The sequence below is a fragment of the Nelumbo lutea genome, chromosome 6, assembly GCF_056320005.1.
Source record: "Nelumbo lutea isolate HS-2025 chromosome 6, American lotus-T2T, whole genome shotgun sequence".
In the NCBI taxonomy this organism is placed as follows: Eukaryota; Viridiplantae; Streptophyta; class Magnoliopsida; order Proteales; family Nelumbonaceae; genus Nelumbo; species Nelumbo lutea.
In genome coordinates, this window is record NC_142689.1 from 3,924,239 (window position 1) to 3,944,038 (window position 19,800).

A 19,800-nucleotide genomic window follows, 5' to 3' on the forward strand; every position below is an offset into this window, starting at 1 on the left:
GTTTTATCAAATGCGAATCGTTCTTTGGTTTCTAGGTTCCTTCGTCCTCCACAAGCAATCAAGCAATAGGGCTTTGTTTTGGGAATCTAGGGTTTCTATGCTAGGCTTCGAGAGACCGCAACAGAAAGCCGTCGGGTCCATGTGCAAAGCATTTATTTTTAGTGAGCTTCATGAATAAACCTGCTGGGCGTGATTGATAGCTCAGGAATTATAGATGGAATTTATCGTCTATTAGCCAGAGAACAACAGACCTGGCGTTCACACGTGGCAACTCAACCAGACTACACAATCTACACTCTACTGTGTAAGCAGAACGTCAAGGTCAAGCTGAAGGCAGAAGCAAGTTGATGGGGATTGGGACGAGAAATGGTTACAGAAACAGCATTTTGCTTGAGAGAGCCCCCTTTGTCACGTAAAGTTTTCAGCACCAAATGTGCTCCATCTCAGAACCCTAATCCAGATATCATCGTAGTCGCCTCAAATAACGGATCTGTTGCTCATAGTCGATATCTTCGTGCATCTCTTCATTTGTGAGTCATTGAATTTCATTGCCTCATCTGCGTTCATTCTAGTTATGTTTATACTCGGTTACTATACTGCTGGAATCACATAATCGTGAATTAGACTTTTCGGTGCTGATACCGAACCTGCAACTCTGCAAGGTTCCAACCTTTACGAATTCACATCCTTCTCTTGGAATCCTACTATGCGTTGTTTTGTGATAAACCGTGGACTCCATGATAACGCACGTAATTTGTTGGTTATCGTTGCTTGTTTTTCGTGCCTTCCTTCCTTTTTTGTTATGTTACTGCTATCATTTAAACCATGATAACAGTTGCATTGTAACTTCTGCTTTGCTTGAAAAGGTTATAATTACAGCTCTTTAACCTGTCAAGGACCATTCAGAGCAGGACTTCTGCTCCTAAATAACATTGCCATGTAACTGAGAACAATGGTGCCTGTTAGGACCAATTTTGATTAGATCAATATTTTGAAATCTAGACCGCAGTGGCCTGTCAAACAGTTAGGTTGTCAACCAACTAGGATTTTGCTGTCTTCTGTTTGACATTCCTGCAACAATCTGCCATATCTGCATTACTCATCCATGCACCCCTTTAAGTTCATTTCCGCAAAATCTGTCTTCTCTCAACAAACTTTTACCAAAGAAACTTGATTTTGATTTGCTTCTCCTTTGTCTCCATGAGATGGATTACACAGATGATTTGTTTTGAAGAAAATCTTACCTCATATGTTGTCAAAGGACCAACAAGCACAGATGTTAATAATGCTCTTGGTGAAGTACATTCCATGAATTTGTCAGCCAGTGGGGCTTAGCTGATATATGTCCATCAGGTTCTGTTGTTTCTAAATCAACCTTTATTTGATTTTATTTGCATTAGCAGAGTATTATAGAACAGGTGCACAATTGGTAACATACTAGTCTGTGCTGGATTTATATCAATAAATCAATACAATTCATTGTAGAGGAAGAGCCATCTATCAATTAATTCTCTATAACATCTGAAGTGCACCTAAAGATGAAGACGCATACCTCAGTTTATTGCTTCTTTAATTGGAGAAAATATGGAAGGAAACAAGAGATAGCTTCAATAATATGAGAGCACATAAGAAATTTGTGCAATTCATAGTAGCTTAGTGGAAAAGGCTTAGATGATAATGATGATGATTAACTTAGTGGAAAACAGGGACATGAGAACAACTCTAAGTAAAGTAATCGAGTGATCCGTGAAATATAACTCTAACTGGTTTTTACCCTATTTCAGTTGAATAGTAACATTCTTCTCTAGCTTGTTTATTTATCCTTGAATTAATCTGAAGAGATGGTACTAAGATCCTTAGCCTTTTGCCAAATACACTTTTAATGATCTTCAACAAAAAAAGAAATAACAGTGACCAGATAATGGATTATACATGATATATTATGGTTGTTCTACATGATTATATTGATCAACTCGACCTTTGCCATTCTCCCCATCTATTATTTGTCTGTATTCAAAATTCCAATGTTGATAGCAAAGAGGATTTAGAAGATGAGAGACTTTCTTTTGGAACCTGGGACTGTAAGAAAGACCACTTGACTATTTGGCCAAAAATGTTCAAAAGTAAAGAAGAGGATTATACTGCTTTATTCAGGTCCTTTGGGATTTGAGGATTCAGTCAGAGCAGAACTATTAGCAGCCATACAAGGAGTGTAACTCACAAATCAGTTAGGAGTAGGACAGCTTGTTATAGAAGGGGACTCCAAGGTGGTGGTGGGGTGGTTGCAGAACCCTGAGGAAACTATATGGTGCTACAGAAATGAAGTCAAAAAATTTAAGTGGCTGACAAGGAATATGTCTGTTAGTACACAATGGGTGGGGAGATCAGCAAATGCTTTGGCTGATGGCTTAGCTAAGAAAGGGACAAATAGGGAAGTTTTGTTTTGGGCTCAGCTGTAATGTTCATCTTTTCCTTTTCCTTTTAAGTTTCTTTGTAATCAGTTGAGAGAGGCTGCAGCTCACACCTCTCCACGGTCTGCTGTATTAGAACAAGGTTGGGTTGAGTTAGGGTTAGGGTTGATTTTTGCCAACCTGACTTCACTTTAGGTTTGGCTAAGGTTCACCCCTTGGGCAACCTGACCCAACCTGAACCCGATTCTACTATTACTTGTGTACATATGTACTTCTGCATACTATAATAATGCATTTGTCTTAATTTTTAAGCCTCTAACCCTATCATAGATCATAATAGACTTTAATCATTTGAAACATCTTTTTCACCTTTACGTAAAGAACCAATAAAAACATCAAATAAGGAAACACCAATACAAAATATGGTCATAAAGTTTAGGTCTCTTAGTCAAAGAATAAGAGAATTTGAGAGATTTTATGAGATTTTAACAGGATGATAGAAAGTTTTGGTTGGGTTAGGTTTGAGGGATTTTAGGTTGGGTTAGGGTTGGGGGTTCAGAACCTCAGGTTGGGCTAGGGTTGACCTTAACCCGGCCTGAATTGCCACCCTAGTTAGGTATGGAAGAGTGTGTTTGAGAAATTCCTCTCCTTTAAGAAAATGGCATTGGAGATTCCCCTAGTTAGGATGCAAGAGTAAATGCGAGAGAAACTCTCTTCCCCTTGAAAAGTAATTTCCCCTATTTTTTTCCCGCTTTCCTCCACTTTATCCATTATCATGCTCTTTCGTGTACTAGAGTCAGACTTTGGGAAGATGTCGGGGAGACGTGCTTTTAAAAGATAAATTCCAAGATTTGTAATCCATCTTACTTAACAAAGTCTTCTCTCTTTGTGTCTCTTTCTGTTCACATGGGTTAGTTTGGGAGTTGGGTCTCAAGAGATGACTAAGAGACCATGAGATAACATTTCTTAGCTCCTTACTTGAGTCATTGAAGGGAGTCTGTCTGGATATTGAATATTAAAGGATATTTTTTCCTGTCCTCAATTAGTCCTTCTCATCATCTAGTGTGTCCAATCAATTCAATTTGGAAAGGACCTATTCCACCAAAAATTAGAGCTCTCTAGTGGGAGGTTGATCATGACAAAATTAACTCTTCAAGAATCTTCAAGGGAAAAACCTTACTAGCATTTGTCTTCTCATGTTTGCCCTTTGTGTTTGGCAAGTGAGAAAATATGTTCCATCTATTAATCTCCTACCATTTTTCTTCCAAAATTTGGGAGTTTCTTTTCTCTTTATTTGGTTGTAGGTGGGCCCTCCATTGAATCTACAAAGCCTATTCAGCTCTCCCTTCTCTCCAGCCAAAAGAAAAGGCAAAATTATGTGGAGATGCACAGGAGCAGGTACTCTTTGATGTATTTGGGAAAAAAGAAACCCAAGAATCTTCAGAGGCAAGAGTAAGAACGAAGATGCAGTATTAGAAAGCATAATGGTAAAGGTTAGTAATTGGATAAAAACTTTGGAGGCTTTCAAGCAGTTCACCATAAATGGCATACTCAAAAATTGATATTGGCGGCCCATGGTGCACCCCCCCCCCCCCCGGATATGAGATTGAAACATTCTAGCACTCTTTTGAGGTCTTATATGGGAAGGTGACTCAATTAGGGCAGAATTATGGACAGTGCTACATGGTCTAAGGCTGACCAAAACTCTCAACTACAAATAGTAGATTGAGAGGTAATTATTTGCATGGATCAGGAATAACAAAGGGGTGCATGGCACTTAATCAACGTACTTATTTTTTTTCTTTTATTAATGGGACTACACAACTGGGGGCAGGAGGACAGGGGGAGCCCATCCCCCAAACCCTGGAGAAGGTGGGACTCAATCCCAAGTCTCCACTAGAACCAGCTAGAGGCCTTACCAACTGAGCCAAATGGAACCTTCCATTGTACCTAAATTTTATACATAACAACAAAACTGTTTTGCTATTACTGACATATGGTTGTTCTACTTCATACATCATACAAACTTATTGCTACATGCTTCTGCCTGCATCTTGTGTGTCATTTTCTTGTTAGAAGAAATGATAGATAAAGCCAGAAACAGGAAATTGTGCCCCACTCCGCATACTGAATGGATATGGGACCTGTATTAATGTTCTGTTCATCATGTGGTACTGGTGCAATATCTGTTGAACCTCAAAGTTGTACTGTCGGGTAAATGGATGACACCACTAGCTCCATTTTTGTTGTTTGATAGTTGAACTCATTGTATGAAGTGCCATAATGACACATTGATACCTCGGATCTCCTTCAGTAACAAATCAACACTATGAGTTGAGTGTGCAGCAGCACCAGGGATGGATGCATATGCATTATGAGAAGGAGCATTAATGGTTACCCTGATTACCTGGTCTGCCCTTCCACAGCTAATTAATCTGGATCCAATAATCAATAATCATTCCTTAGTGAAGGTTGAAGCTCAACTCAAACTCAACCAACGTGACCCAATTCTAGCACAGGTTAGGTACTTGGATTGAATTTTTCATGCCTCAGATTTTGTTAGGGTTCAAAGACGATCAATCAGTTCAACTGTGTTGATCTCCGATTTAGGTCTTACAGGAAGCCAACCCAATAAGAGCCCAACTTTTTATGTATTTTCAAATATTAAAAATTAAAACTGTACATCAGAGCATTGTATTATTGTTTTTTACTTCTCATTTTGCATGCAATTCCCTGTTATGTTTCTTTCCTTTCCCTGCATGGTAGCATTTGTCAATTGCTTTAGTCCATAGAATTATTCATTGCACAAAAATTGTGTGTTTTGACTGCAAATACAAATTTCGCATGAATAAAGCTCTTTTGCAGCAGTCAGCAAACACTATTGTACATGGTAACTGTGATGTATACAATGTATAGGTTGTATACACAGCATACAACATTGTGACTGTACATGTCAGCTTATGTGTACAACAAAATACAGATTATTGTTAGTGAATTAATTTATGAAACTCCTTGCCTTCTAGATGATGATTCATCATTGTGGAAAACAGATACATGTTAAACCTTTTTTTTTATAGGTTAGAAAGCACAAGTCTGCATTAAATCTAGCACGAATAAGACATCAGCCAACAATATGAAAGTCCCTACTAAAGAAGGGGAAGAAATAACTGCTATCAGTACCTGAAAATCATTTTCAACAATTGTGGACCGTCGGGTGTCGAGGCATCCAGCCCAATCAGCATCTGTATAGGCCATAAGATGAATGAGAGATGATGAGGAGAAGAATATCCCATGTGACTGTGTGCCCCGTACATATCTTATAATCCGGTGGAATGCAGATAAATGTGGTTGTCTCGGAGAAGACACAAACTGACTTACTATCTGAACTGCATAAGATATGTCCAGCTGAGTCATGGTGAGATAGATTAAAATGCCCACTAGTTGACGATAAAGGGTAGGATCTTCAAGGGGAGACCCATCATCTTTACTGAGTTTCAGATTCAGTTCTAGTGAAGTGTCCACAATCTTAGAATCACTAAGATTTGTCAGTTTAACTAGATCAGCTGCATACTTCTATTTAACAAAGTAGCCTCGAGAATTTCTGTTCACCTCAAGGCCCAAGAAATATGTCATTCATCTTGAAGGATTTACTAAGTAAATGTTGTAGCCTAGAAATTCCTTCTATGTCATCCCTTATAATGAGTATATCATCAACATAAAGGAATAATATCATTACTCTTTGCTTCCACCTTAGGGTGAACAAGGAGTAATAAAAAGAACTCTGAATAAAGCCAGCATCAGTGATGACAGATTTGGACTTCTCAAAAGCCCTAGGAGCTTGCTTCAGGCCATAAAGTGACTTATTCAGATGACAAACAAGTTGCGGATCTGCACAATATCCCGGAGGAGGCTTCATGTAAACTGTCTCTTTCAATTCCCCATGGAGAAAAGCATTCTTGACATCCATTTGATGAATTGTCCATTGTTTGACTACAGGCACAGCCATTAAAAGTTGTACAGTGGTCATTTTAGCTACAAGAGCAAAAGTCCCATCATAGTCTATCCCATATTCCTGTTTGCAACCCTATGCAACAAGCCTATCTTTGCATCTACCTAGGCTTCTATTAGATTTTAGTTTCATAGAATAGACCCATCGGCTTCCTATGAGAATTGTCTCAGGTGGTGCTTTGATTAGGTCTCAGGTATCATTCTCCAGAAGAGCTTGAATCTCAAAATCCATTGTATCTTTCCAGTGTGGTTCTGCTACAGCCTGCTGATAAGATCAGGGAATGTCTGTGGTAGATAAAATGGCAAAAAATGAGCTATGGTCTGGTGAATAACCATAACGGTTAGGTGGACGAGAAATTCTAGAGGAATGGCGTAAAGTAGGAGCAATAGGTTCAGAGGGAAGGTCTTGAACACTTACTGAGGCAGTTGGAGTGACCGGATCAACAACTGGAGGCGGAGTAGAGGGGGGATGGAGACTGAAGAAGGTCGTTGCTTCCTGAAGTAGGTCTGAAGTTGTTGTGGAGGTGACAATGGAGTATCCGATATACCTGTAGAATCAAAACTATGTAGCAAGGAAATAGGAGTTGGGAACTTCACAATATGTTCAAAAAATGACACACTTTCAAGAAAAACTATATTACGAGAAATTCAAAGACGACAAACCAAAGGTTCATAGCAAAGATACCCTTTATGTTTAGAGCTATACCCCATAAAGGCGCACAAAGCTGCTTGTGTAGTTAACCTTGTGCCTTCATGGGGTGGAAGGTGGACAAAACAAGCACATCCAAATACTCTGAGCATGGATAGGTCTGGGGATTTGTGGAAGAGGGATTGAAAAGGAGAGGAGTTGTTCAAAACTGATGACGGAAGATGATTTATGAGATACAAAACAGTGCTGGCCACCTCCACCCAAAACTAAGAGGGTACGTGGGAATCCTGTAAAAGGGTTCTGACTACACTCAAGATATGCCCATTTTTCCTTTTTGCAACCCTGTTTTATTGTGGGGTGCCTAGACAAGACTTTTGGGTTTGAATTCCATGTTGTTTTAAGTAGTTTTGGAAATCTCCATCAATATACTCTCCCCCTGAATCCGATCATAGCATACAAATTCGGGCATCAAACTAAGTGGCAACATAGGTGTGAAAGTGTTGAAATACGGAGTACACTTCAGATTTCTTTCGAAGAAAATAGGCCCAAGTGAAACGAGTGCAATCATTAATAAATGTTACAAAATATTTAAAACCCATCCGTGAGACAACTAGAGACGACCAAACATCACTATGTATTATTAAATAAAAAGGGACTGTTGCATGTTCAGAATGAGAAGGAAAAGGCAAAATATGACTCTTACATAAGCTACAAGTAATGTAGTCTTTATTCACATTTTTAAGAAAAACATTAGAAACAGGTAAACTGCTAGAGGAAAACAAATGATCAAGTTTCTTAGAAAAAGGATGGCCTAGTCGTTTATGCCACAACTACCAATCTTTATTACAATTAACAGATTCAAAACTAGAAATAGTAGAAATTAAACATGAGGTAGAAGCAGACACAATTTTATTCTTCTCAAATTCTAGAACAAAGAGTCTTCCCAATCTACGCCCCTTCCCCTTCACCTCCCCAATTTTTCGGTCCTGTATCAAACAACCATCAGAAGTGAATGAAACATTGTTACCTTCCTTTACAAGTTGGCCAACAAAAATTAAATTGGTGGTAAGCTTAGGTACAAATAGGGTTTTGGACAAATGAAATGGAGATGATTTAGAAGTAAATAAATATAAATCATCACATCCAAGTATATCTAATTTCTCACCATTAGCAGTAACAATGTGTTTATTGGGAAGATGGGATTTAGGACACTGACCAAGAGTGGCCCTTGTCATATGGTTAGAGGCTCCTGAGTCAATGTACCATAGATGGTTCGATGAAGGATAGTAGGTAGGAGATTTACCAGACAGGCCCATAGTAGAGAAGGCTGAAGAGATAACAAAGGACATGGGCTATTGAATTCGTTCTTCAGACATGCTACCTGAGGTGTCATTCTGCCCAGTCACAGAAGTAATGAAGGATGTTGCATCTGATCCATTTACACCTGTCTAGTAAGCCTTATAGCTTCCTATCTTCTAATTTTATCCACTGCTTTTTTGAGGCCAAGTGGGGCATTCAGTGATAATATAGCCAACCTGCTTACAGTAGGTGCATGTATTCTTTTTCTTACAGTGAGAAACAACATGTCCGAACTCCTTACATTCATAGCACTGTATTTTAGAGAAGTCATTCTTCCCTTTCGGTTTTATTACTAGAAAGACTGTATCAATGTTAGACTCCTTCCTTCCATCCAGAGTAGTCTGTGTGGTAAATATGGGTTCAGCCCTCAGAATTTTACCGAGAATAGTATCCAAGTCAAGAAGTGTTCATCGACTCAGGATATTATATCTAACAACTTCGAATTCAGGTATGAGATGCATTAGGAAATGCATAATCTTTCTTCTATTGAAATGTTCTTTCATATACTTTATACAACATTCTGAAGGATCGTTCCCCATGTGAACAAGCTCATATTCAGTCCAAAGGTTAATAAACCTGGCATAGTACCATTGGACCTTTCTTTCTCCTTGATAATAGGAGAAGATGTCGACCTCTATTTGGTATTTTCTTGAGGTGTTTGATTGCTGATATACTTTCGAAATACTCATACATCTCACAAGCAGTCTTGTATCCTCTCATAGGAATTGCAATGTCAGTTTCAATGGATCCTAAGATCCAAGATGCAATTTTTGCATTATCAATTCTTCACTAATTAAGACCTTTGATGTCCGAATCATCAGGTTTAACTACTAATCCATCCAAATATCTCTACAGACCTTTCGCCTCCACATGAAACTGGAAATTGAATTTCCAAAGTGCATAGTTCGTACCGTTAAACTAGATGGAGAGAACTTCCATTATTTCTGATACCATTGAATCACAAGAGCAAGAAAAACCACAGAGAGAAGTGTTCAAAACAGTAGAATAATGAAGTACCTTTCAGTTAATGTCCAAAAAAGGAAACTGTAAGGGTTTGCTGAACTCTGAAGTGGCTCAAAACCCTTCTAGATCAAATCCGATTCAAACCAAACCAATTGGAAACAGTAGATCTGCCCTGGGTGACACTAGATCTAAAGTTTTAGCCCGACCCGATGCTTCTAGAGGGAGATCCAATCTGAAAGAGAAATTTGGTGGCGTAGCAGTCCAGGAATAAAGTCTGTCGAGTTCTGATTAAAAGCAACTTCAGAAATCGGGTTTAAGAACACTCAAGAGCCTCCCAAATACTGTTAGGAAGTACTCTAGATAACAGATAAGAAAGAGATGAGGAAGTAGTCACTTGTAGATCAGATCGTGACCTACTTTGATACCATGTCAGAGTCAGATCGAAAAACTGAGAAAGAGAGAGACAACATAGGCGAATGGTGGGTGTGACAACTTGTGTTAGTCGACACCCTGAAAGAAATATTTATATTAAGTTGTAAAAGGGCAGATCTGCCCTTAATATACATTTGAGATATAATACAAAGAGATATATATATAGAAAAGAAAAGTAAAAATACAAAAATAACCCTATGGCTAGATTTCACTGTCTCTACAGTGCAACCCAACAAATCCTCTAGAATCAGCTACTTGGTTTCCTCTTCTCTAACCTACATGTTGTGGGCTTAAACAAATGTCCAGATTCTTGGGTGATCAAGCTTATGTTCCATGGAATGGCAACCTTCAACGTTTCTGTTAATGCAGTCAACTATGAGTTCACCGTTTGGATGGATCCTGTTGCGAGCTAGGCTTCAGCTACCTTCACTGATGTGCTTATTTCTCTCAATTGCTGACAGATGTGTCAAAACTGATCTTCATCACGTTTCCTGGCTGGCTTCTTCATCTCAATAACTTTGTTGCTTCTATTAGGTTTCATCTTTAGTCTGATGTCTGAATTGAGGGAATTCCAATGTGCCTTGTCCAATATTTTGTCAAGGCCTTTTTTATGGTAACAAGGCCTAATTGAATAACCCTGAAGATATATTCACTTTTTCTGTTTTCATAAGGTCCTTTGTGTAATGATATGCTTTTTTTTTTTTTCTAAGGTCTTTTTGCCTGTCTCATTTCTGATCCGTCTGATTCAGTCCATGAATGAAGACGTCGAAGACTCAGAATCAAGTTGACAACTCCTGTCCTCCGATCGTTGCTTGGCTACAGCTAGAAAGCTATATATTAATTGGTAAGCTTATTCAGTTGGATCTGGATGAGTGCAAATTTTTGGATGAGCTTAGAATCACGGTCAAGTGTATATTTACAACTGAAAAATTTTAGAAATTACAGTACCAGCCGGCCACTGAGCTACACGTGAATGCACAAAAGACAAGGTGGAGCTCCATAATAAGAAATAATAAGAGACAATACTCACAACAGATTTCAGATTTCATGGGACCCGTCATTATCATGAATGTGGTTGACGGAACATGCAGCCATTTCCTTATTAGAAGACTTCTTATAAAAGAAAGAAAACCTCATTAGAGGGAAAAAAAAGTGAATACATGAAATGAAATTCGAATGGTTGCATTGTCTACAACTTCATTGATGAATGCATCCCCGTCATTTACATCAGAAGAGGCTAAAAAAATTGTTTATCATATGAAAAGCCTTATCCCTTAAAAGAATAACAACTTTTTATATATTAAATTTATGCATTTGACCTCATTTTTATAAGATTTTTTTAAGAAAGAATGCTAAATACATGAATCTTTTGTATGTGTTTATATTAAAAGAATTAAAACATGAATTTCTTAGATCAAGGTTTTAGCAAAACATTTGAGATTTTTACTCTAACAATACATTTCACAGCTGAAATGGTTGAATTGAATGACTTATTCCGTTGCCTTTGCTGAATAAATTTTCCTTATGGGTAAATCTATTATGCTGGAAAGCTATGATACAGGAAGTGTTGTAACCAGATCATTTTTTTTTCTAATATCTAGTCGAACTCTTTTTCTATTCAAATCTTTTTGTAGGGTTTAAGTCCTAGCATTTGTATTTGAATCATATTGTTGGAAATCAAGAAATTTGAATTATATCATTGGAAATGGCTTAGTTTTGGAAAGAGTACAAATGTAAACATGTAGAGTATAAAACTTTATATTTTATATTATTTTGTATGTATTTGCACTGTACATATTTGCATTTGTATTCCATCCAAACTAAGCCTCAAGAAAGTTACGTGCTTTACATAATACAACACTTTAAAACACTTAGGTGCCATCAAGTGAAATCGGATTTCCTCATTACGAAATTGGTCCTTACACCCAGTCACCCACTTCACAGCCCTTGCAGCAATGCATTGAGAACATCTCCCCATGAGTAAAAACATACACTATGGAAATCCATATCTGTGCCCCACAACATATCCCAATCGTGTATTGTGAATATCTCCCACTAACAACTTTTGGAGATGTTCCCAATACACGCTGAGACCTGAGATGTGTAAGGTTCTAAATATTAATATGCCCGATACGAGGTAGAGTTGTATTGGACAGTATGGGTATTGTTTTTTTATTTTTTTTACTTTTTTTCAAATCAGGTTCAGGGGGAGCAGTTTAAGATTCCTCTACCCCGTGAACCGGCCAAACCTCGATACACCCTCTGTAGGGGGTATCGTAATGCTCCTGATACATATCAGCTAATATGGGCCCATATGTAATAATTTTTTGAACCTTGCGGAGATATTCTCGGTGTACAACTGCTAGTGCTGTGACAATCAATATTGTGAAGAGGAAATCCAACCTGCCATCAACCATCAAATAAGACATCTGAAGTTGAAATGCAAAAGACGTTTCTCCCACCCCCACTCATGTAAAGAGTGGTGCATATATTTGAAATTATATCTGCCCAATCAAACATGATTTTTTATACTAGAAAGTCAAAGCACGTATATGGTGATTACATGTAAGTAAGGAAAAGGTAGGGAAATCCATGGTTTTCAAAATCGGACTGGACCAGACGGTCGGACCAAAAAAAATAGGAATCAGTTATCTGACCAGTTTCGTTTTTCTCCAAAATTGTTTTTTTCTTTAAAACTGTTGATTTTGATCAGTAAACCGTTGAATTAGCCAATTAATCCTTCGAACCGTTCGAACGGTTTTGACCATTTTCTAATTTTTTTAATTTTTTTATTTTTTGTCAGAACAGGCCAATCATTCGGATTGAATGGCTGAACCATTTGAACCGGTAACCAAACCCCTGACTGGTTCAGTCATCAGTTCGCTTTTAAAAACCATGGGGAAACCCATACAGGAGCAAGATTTATATAGCAGCATAGGTTTCTCTACCTTTTCCTTCAAACCAAACACAGCCTTGGGGAAAAAGTTATTACGGAAGGAAGTGATTGATCAATTGGGATGATGGGTGTGTTAAACATGGCTATTTTTGTTTCGCCGTTTTGTAATAGTCATTGGCAAACCATGATAAATGTGTTTCCAAAAGCTTGGCTTAAAATCTCATTAGAAGTAAAATTAACACTGTTTCAAAAACCGAGCCAATGCTGAACTGAAAGCTGTTCCGTCACTGGTTAAACGGTTCACCTAAAAGTTTGTCCGGTGATACTATCAGACTATTATTAACTAGCTTTCCAGGCTACCCGTTCAGTTCAACTGACCGATACGGGATCTTCTCTTTCTTACAAAAACTCGACATGCACCCCTGAAAGTATGGGCGTCCATTCGCACAACTCTTTTTTTTTTTCTGTGGTTGGGGGTGGGGTTACTGTTCAGTCTACTCCCAGAAATCTTACCTCCACTGTTACAGTTGGGGTAGGTGACAGTTCAGAATTGATGGTAATTTACGGGTGAGTATGGATGTTACAGGTGGAGGTGTTTATTCAAATTTGTTATAGTTCTGCAGTGCAGTCAATTTATCATTTTTTTTTTTTGAGGGGGGGTCTGGTTTGAACTCGAGTGTAAGAGACTCCACTGACAGAACTCTGCAAGCATGGCATCCACCTTCACATTGAAAACATCTCTAATGAATTTGATAGATATTCTCAATATATGGATGGATGTGAATATTTCAATATGTGTGAAGAGTTTTGTGGGGAGCGATCCAAGACCAATCAACTATTTGAAGACATTGACCCAAATAGAACTAAATAGTTGATCTGACCGGGTAAACTTTTTGGGTCCTTCTTCTGACTGTTCTTATGGGCTGAACAATCTAACTGGTGTAGTGGTGTGTTATAACATTGCTGAGGACCATCATTTTGAGTCGGTCCATATAACTATCCAAAACTGCAAAACATGCCTCACGATTGTTGTGCCAAGTTCATCCTACCTACACTAAAACCAATAGCTCAATAATGATGGTGAAATATGCAAGTGGCTAAACTATTCCTCTTTTCTCCGACACCCAACAAGGCAACAACTGGTATCCGGTACATAAAGCCTGCATATGAGGGTTTATGTGTTGATTGAGCCATTTGGGAAACGGTGAAAAAGATTTTTGAGATGATTTCATCAAAAAATAGATTTTCTGGCTCATTAGGCGTGTTTTGTTCTGTGGGAGTTTTGTGATAGGTGTTATTAAAATGTCAGTATATCATCGTCAAATCAAAATTTAGCATATTATAGTGATATGTGTGCATAAATACTTATAAAAGAGTTGGCATTTATTTATGTGTGCACTTACTGTTGGGGAAGCTTCATTTTGAGTGCTTCTCCCAAAGGTTAGGCGGTTATTCACCGTTATACTGATGTGGTGCCTAATGGCACCTAGTGGCGCCTATTTGTCATAAATGGTTGATATTATTAATTGTCTTGATTTTAAAGACAAATCAAATACAAATGTTTAATTAATAAATGGAAGTTCTACCAAACACATACTAGGCCTACTTTCAAATTTCTAGGTTTTTATCAAATATGGCTTCTTGGCATTCTAGGTTTTTCAACTTGTGTTACCCCACCAACTGGTGGTGGCTCAATTGATAGGATCTCTGACTTGATGGAATAGAGACTCAGAATCAAATCTCATTGCCACTAGGATTGGGGGGTCAAGGGAGGGGATGGATAGACCTGTTCACGGGTCAGGCTTTGGGCCTGACTTACATTATTTAAGCTTGGGTTTTGGGCTGGGCCTCATTTAAAATTTGGCAAAATCCAAACCCAAGCCCGACCCATGAATAGGTCTAGGAATGGGCTACCACGGTTGTATAACCCCAGTGCCGCTGCACTCCCAAAAAAAAAACATGGAAAACCACAGTTCTAAACCATTGATCTTAGTTTGAAATTGCATGTTTCTCAAAGTGCCCAAATTGTAATTGATTGTAAAATAATATCCACTAATGGTCATGAAAACTACATGGCTTACAGTTGCTTTTGGTTGTATGTAAAATGAAGGAAAAATTTTTTTTTTGAAGAATCATATTCATAATTTCTGATATTTCAAATGAACCTGAATGGTGGAAAAAAAAAGTGTGGGCGATACAAGATATGAATGGAGATGACTACTCTCGGTTTAGATAATGATTCATTTTTCTTGTCCACAAGCAAGAATAGGTTATTGTATAATACGTATATTAAACATCATACATTGTTCTGCTTTTGTGTTTTTCTTTTTCAATGGGTTTGGGTACAAAATCTATGTCCTCCAATGCACTAATTGTTTCTGTCAAAAAATAAATTGCGTGATAGCTAGGAAATAGGCAGGCTTTTGCTTTTAGTTATTGTATATTTCAATGGGGTGGAAGGTCACATACATTATGTAGGCTTTAAATTCTATTATCACCGAAATAAAATAAAATAAAGGGAAAGGAAAGAAAGTGTCATTCATGAGGGTAAGTGGGTAACCTATAGGTGAGAGTGATTTTATAATCTTGTTGTAAATATTACGAAGAGAGAAATGGTCAATTGGCAATTCTTCCGCTGAGGAGAAAGCAGGCTCCCCGTGTTGTGTAAGCCACTGGGAATAGAGTTGTATTCGTATACTTTACTTTTGGATTAAGTTATTCGTGGGCAAGGTGAAGTTTGGTCCACAATTTATGTATTATAACAAGAACAAAATTGTCTAATCAGATCAAGTCATGAGCTTCCCTATTTAGATTATGGTGCCATTTGGTAATCTTTTTCGGCAAGATCTTTTAATATATTAGATGGCCGAAAGATATAATGAGTTTTTGGGGTCTTATCTCTAAATATCTAGATCGCTTGGTAAGTATCTTGCTCTATCATGATCTACGGAGTTGTTAAGAATAAAAAATTTTAGGTTTGAACGATGAGAAGCATCCAGATTTTTTGTCATTTTGGGCTTTCATGAGCTTTTTAGGGCATGCCTTTCTAGCTTCATGTCATTTATTGCCAAACAAAGAAAGAATAAATTTTGGTCTTCCAAATTTTGAAAATCCCAAAAGACCACACAAAAAAAAGGCTTGCGGAACACCTCTAAGTAATCAACTTTGTTGGGGCTGTTGGAAGACATCCTCAATTGAGGGATATCCCACACAAGCAAGGGGATGCCTATTATGGATTGAATGCAAGTGCACAGAAAAAATGGAGGAAAAAAGAATTCAGGTTTGCTCCTCACACCATCCTCAAAACATGTTGGAGCCGTGCATTAGGAATATCTCCCCATGAATGACAACATACAAATATGGGAGATGTTCCCAATATGCACAAGTGTTGTAAGGTTGGTGTGAGGAGTGAAGAGAGGATATGGTCTAGAGGGAAACAAAGTGTGCATACTATTGTACATAGTATGGATAAAAGTCGTTATAAAAATGGTTCGTTTTTAAATGCAAAGCAAGGTCTTTGGGGCAAGGGGTGTCAACGGTATTCGAAAATCCAATTTCAAATTTGATATTTGACATAATTAAATCGAATTTGGATAATTTGAATATATAATTGGTCGAATTCGGATATCCTATTCTTACCGAATGGTTAATCGGATTTAAATTCGGATATGACCTGGTTCAATTCGTTAAATATTCGAATTCGATCAATTATTTAATTCTTATATATAATATATAAAATATTTGTATATATTTTATATACAATAATTAAGTCATATAAATAATTTATATATTTATATACTTTATATCAATAAAATATTTATTTTATATATTTATTAATTATCTAAAATAACTAATTAATTGAATTTGAATTGAATTGAATATTCGAATATTTAATCATATTTGAATTCGGATATTAATTTTTAATATCCGTCGGATATCGATTTGAATTCAGATATCAGATTTTCTAATCGAATTCGAATTCGGATTTGCCTGATCTGATTCAAATTCAATCTGTTTACACCCTTATTTGGGGCCAAACTTTCTTGGGTATTGCTTTACTCCTACCATGGTCAGAGCAAATCGCCTAACCACCTTTTTATTTTCACATTTAAACCCTAAACTTTAAACGTTCACCCTAGATGTATGTCCTCCAATCATGTAAACCAAATATTTTACAATTTTATTTATGGTAAAGGACGAGGAGTGTTTTATTTTGGGGGAGGGGCAAACTTCATCTTCTTTTAAGAATGAGAGAATGCTTCTTTTAATAGTCGATGAAAAATGCCACATCAACCATGTAACTTAAACTCTTTTGTGATACATAATAGGTGACATTAATTGGCTTTCTTTTCCACTCACTTTTAAAGATAAAGCCCAAAAGGAGTGAAAGTTTACTTATACTTTGGAGCTCAAAACAAGGTTACGACATAGAATATTCTTGATCATTTTGGAAGTTCGCCAATTAGCAAACAATTAAGTTTGGAGTGGCTCCACAAAAAATGCGCGCCATATGCATCCCACGGCACAATACGAGAGATGTTTTCAATGCACAGATGGATTGTGATGTGAGGTACGCTTTGTTGGGAGCTTGTTCGCTCTTCAAATGGGTCTATGACCCACATCAATGTCCCTCTACATGTATGTGGAGGCGCAAGATCAAATTCGCCTAACTATAGGCTCTCCATGGTGGGGACATTGGATTTGCACTCTGTTTTCTCCCCACTCCTTAATTCCCCTTAATGTATAATTTGTAATACAAATAAATAAATAAAAGTAAGATTGGTTTGATGCTTTCCAACAGTCCGAAAGACTTTTATTTGTTGCAATTTGTAAATTAAGCCTTTTTTGTGTTTATAATCGTGCCTTAAAAAAGGGATGAAGAGGTTGCAATCTTGCTATATTAATAACTGATATTTACCATTTTTTATGTTTCCCACCTAGTTTCTATCAAAACCTAACAAAGATCAAGGAAAAGTAATACTTTGTACATTAACTTTTTTTTTCTGATAAATAGGTGCACCTTTTGTGTTTCCATGAGGAATTTTCACACCCTAAAAGAATGATCTTTTTCTTAAAGATGCTTGTAAGATTTTATCCAACTCTTGGATTCTCTATAGAACACATGATTTTAAATGTTGGTACAACATTTTTTGTGAAATTTTGCTTCTAAAAAATAGAAAAAATAAATAAATTACCAATACAATTTCATAAGTTTTGGGCCATTCAAATTTTGGCAAAAGCTAAACTCGAGATTAACCCATGAACAGGTTTAACCAATGGCGAGGGAGGTTGATTGGTCAAGATTCAATCTAGTTTCACGTCTTTCCTATAGATTTTTTTCTACATAAAATATATCAGGAAGATTATTCAGGTAGAAACTAGAAAGTAGAAACAACAATGGTGCTAAATACACACAAAGTAGGGGATCATGACACTTATCTCTTCTAAACTTGTTTTGCAACAAGTTGCCGCTTGTTGTTACCATTCATTCATCATGGTTCAAACTTAAAAGCTGATTCTATTCATATGCAAATTTTACATATTGAGAATTTTAGTTTATCAAAACAATTGTTTTTTTTTTTATTTGATATATGACAGACCACTTATTACATTGAATACTAACATTTAAAACAATTCAAATCTCCCAACTTTGTATTATTTCCTGTATCGACAACCCTAAGATACTATACCAGATCTTACTCTCTTTCTCTCAAATAAGGTTAGATTGATATCCTTCTCCTCTACTCCTATCTAGCAATATTACTCTCTCTCTCCCACTCTGTGATGGGTGAGTTATCTTCTTACCTCTGTGCGAGTCTTCTAATTCTTCCCCTCTTTTTTCTGTTTTTTCTCTTCTCTCCAGCATTATGGTCCTTTTTCTCTCCTATGGCGACAACGATGAATCGGTTCTGACTCTTGGGTGTGAAGCTTTTACACGGCCATGGATGATAGTCGTTATCTATGTCTACAAACTCACTAAGTTGCAGATTTGTCCCAACTTCTCATCCATGGCAAGTGCAACTTTGTTTGTTGTAGGAGATTGGCTATCGAAAATACCGATGATCAATGTTGATGTCAGTTCTTCAGATGGATGTCCAGGTGGAGCTTCTTTGAGATTGTATTTTGGGCTTATGGTGAGCAGTAAAGGTGCAATTTTGTTCAACAGTTTCCTTGAAGATGGCTTTTGTTTCTTTCCACCGGTGTTGGATGATATAGCATAAGTTGAGAACGCTGCCAGAGCCATCGGATTTGCTCTTCCCGGTGAAACAATGCGTTGCTCTTCCATTTCTATGGTAGTTACGATTGACAGGTTAGTAGTCTATTTTCACACCTTAACACTCGTGACTTCGATTTTTTGTGGGAGCATGTAGATCTCGATGAGTTGGCGGTAATCTTCCTTATTTTGAAACAATTGAAAAGTTTTTCATTATCTTTACTTATGGATCAAAAGGACAAGGGGGTTGTCATTGGTGTTATCGGCATCAATAAAAGATTATTAGGGGGTCTATTTTTTGGATTTTGAGAGGGAAAATTTGGTCAATAGGATTTTGATTCCCATTGGTCAAGAAACTCATGTTCATTTTTCATATTTATGTGAGATCACGTGAAATTTGTCAATACTTTGATGGAACAAAAGTACCCCATTTAATAATGGAATTTTGATGGCTAAGATTGGCATTGCCTTATTTACATGGGAAATAAAAAAACATGGTTAAGTGCACTTATTCAAATAAATATTTCCTGCATAAGTGCATTTACCCACGTAAATGACTTACCGAAAAGCAAACGAGGCATTTGTGCAATGGAGAATGTGGATTTTTTTCAATGAAAATGTCAAAATATATCTATTATCTTCAATCATTGGATAAATTCTCACTTTTGGAGATTCTTTTGGGCCCATTGGTCAGGTTAACTCAGCAACAGCAACATAAGGCTAAGGAGTGGGATGTTGGACCCTCCGACCATTCTCCTTCATTTAAGCCAAATCTTGAAAAGATGGGCCTACTCCGACCATTCTCTTCAAGCAATTCTTATAATCCAAAGATGGGTCATTCCCTACTCTTAGTCGTTCCTCTACAACG

At 37.2% G+C, this 19,800-nt stretch overlaps 1 long non-coding RNA gene across 2 annotated transcripts; it reads left to right on the forward strand.

Moving 5' to 3' along the window:
* The first annotated feature begins 12 nt into the window (after positions 1-12).
* On the forward strand, positions 13-11,086 carry LOC148846902 (uncharacterized). 2 transcript variants are annotated; one of them, XR_016100985.1, is made up of 3 exons: positions 399-530; positions 10,129-10,435; positions 10,533-11,086. It is a non-coding gene; the product is annotated as an uncharacterized LOC148846902 (long non-coding RNA). The 2 variants fall into 2 exon arrangements; XR_016100984.1 differs by lacking the exon at positions 10,129-10,435 and having other exon boundaries at positions 13-530; positions 10,572-11,086.
* The last annotated feature ends 8,714 nt before the right edge of the window (positions 11,087-19,800 follow it).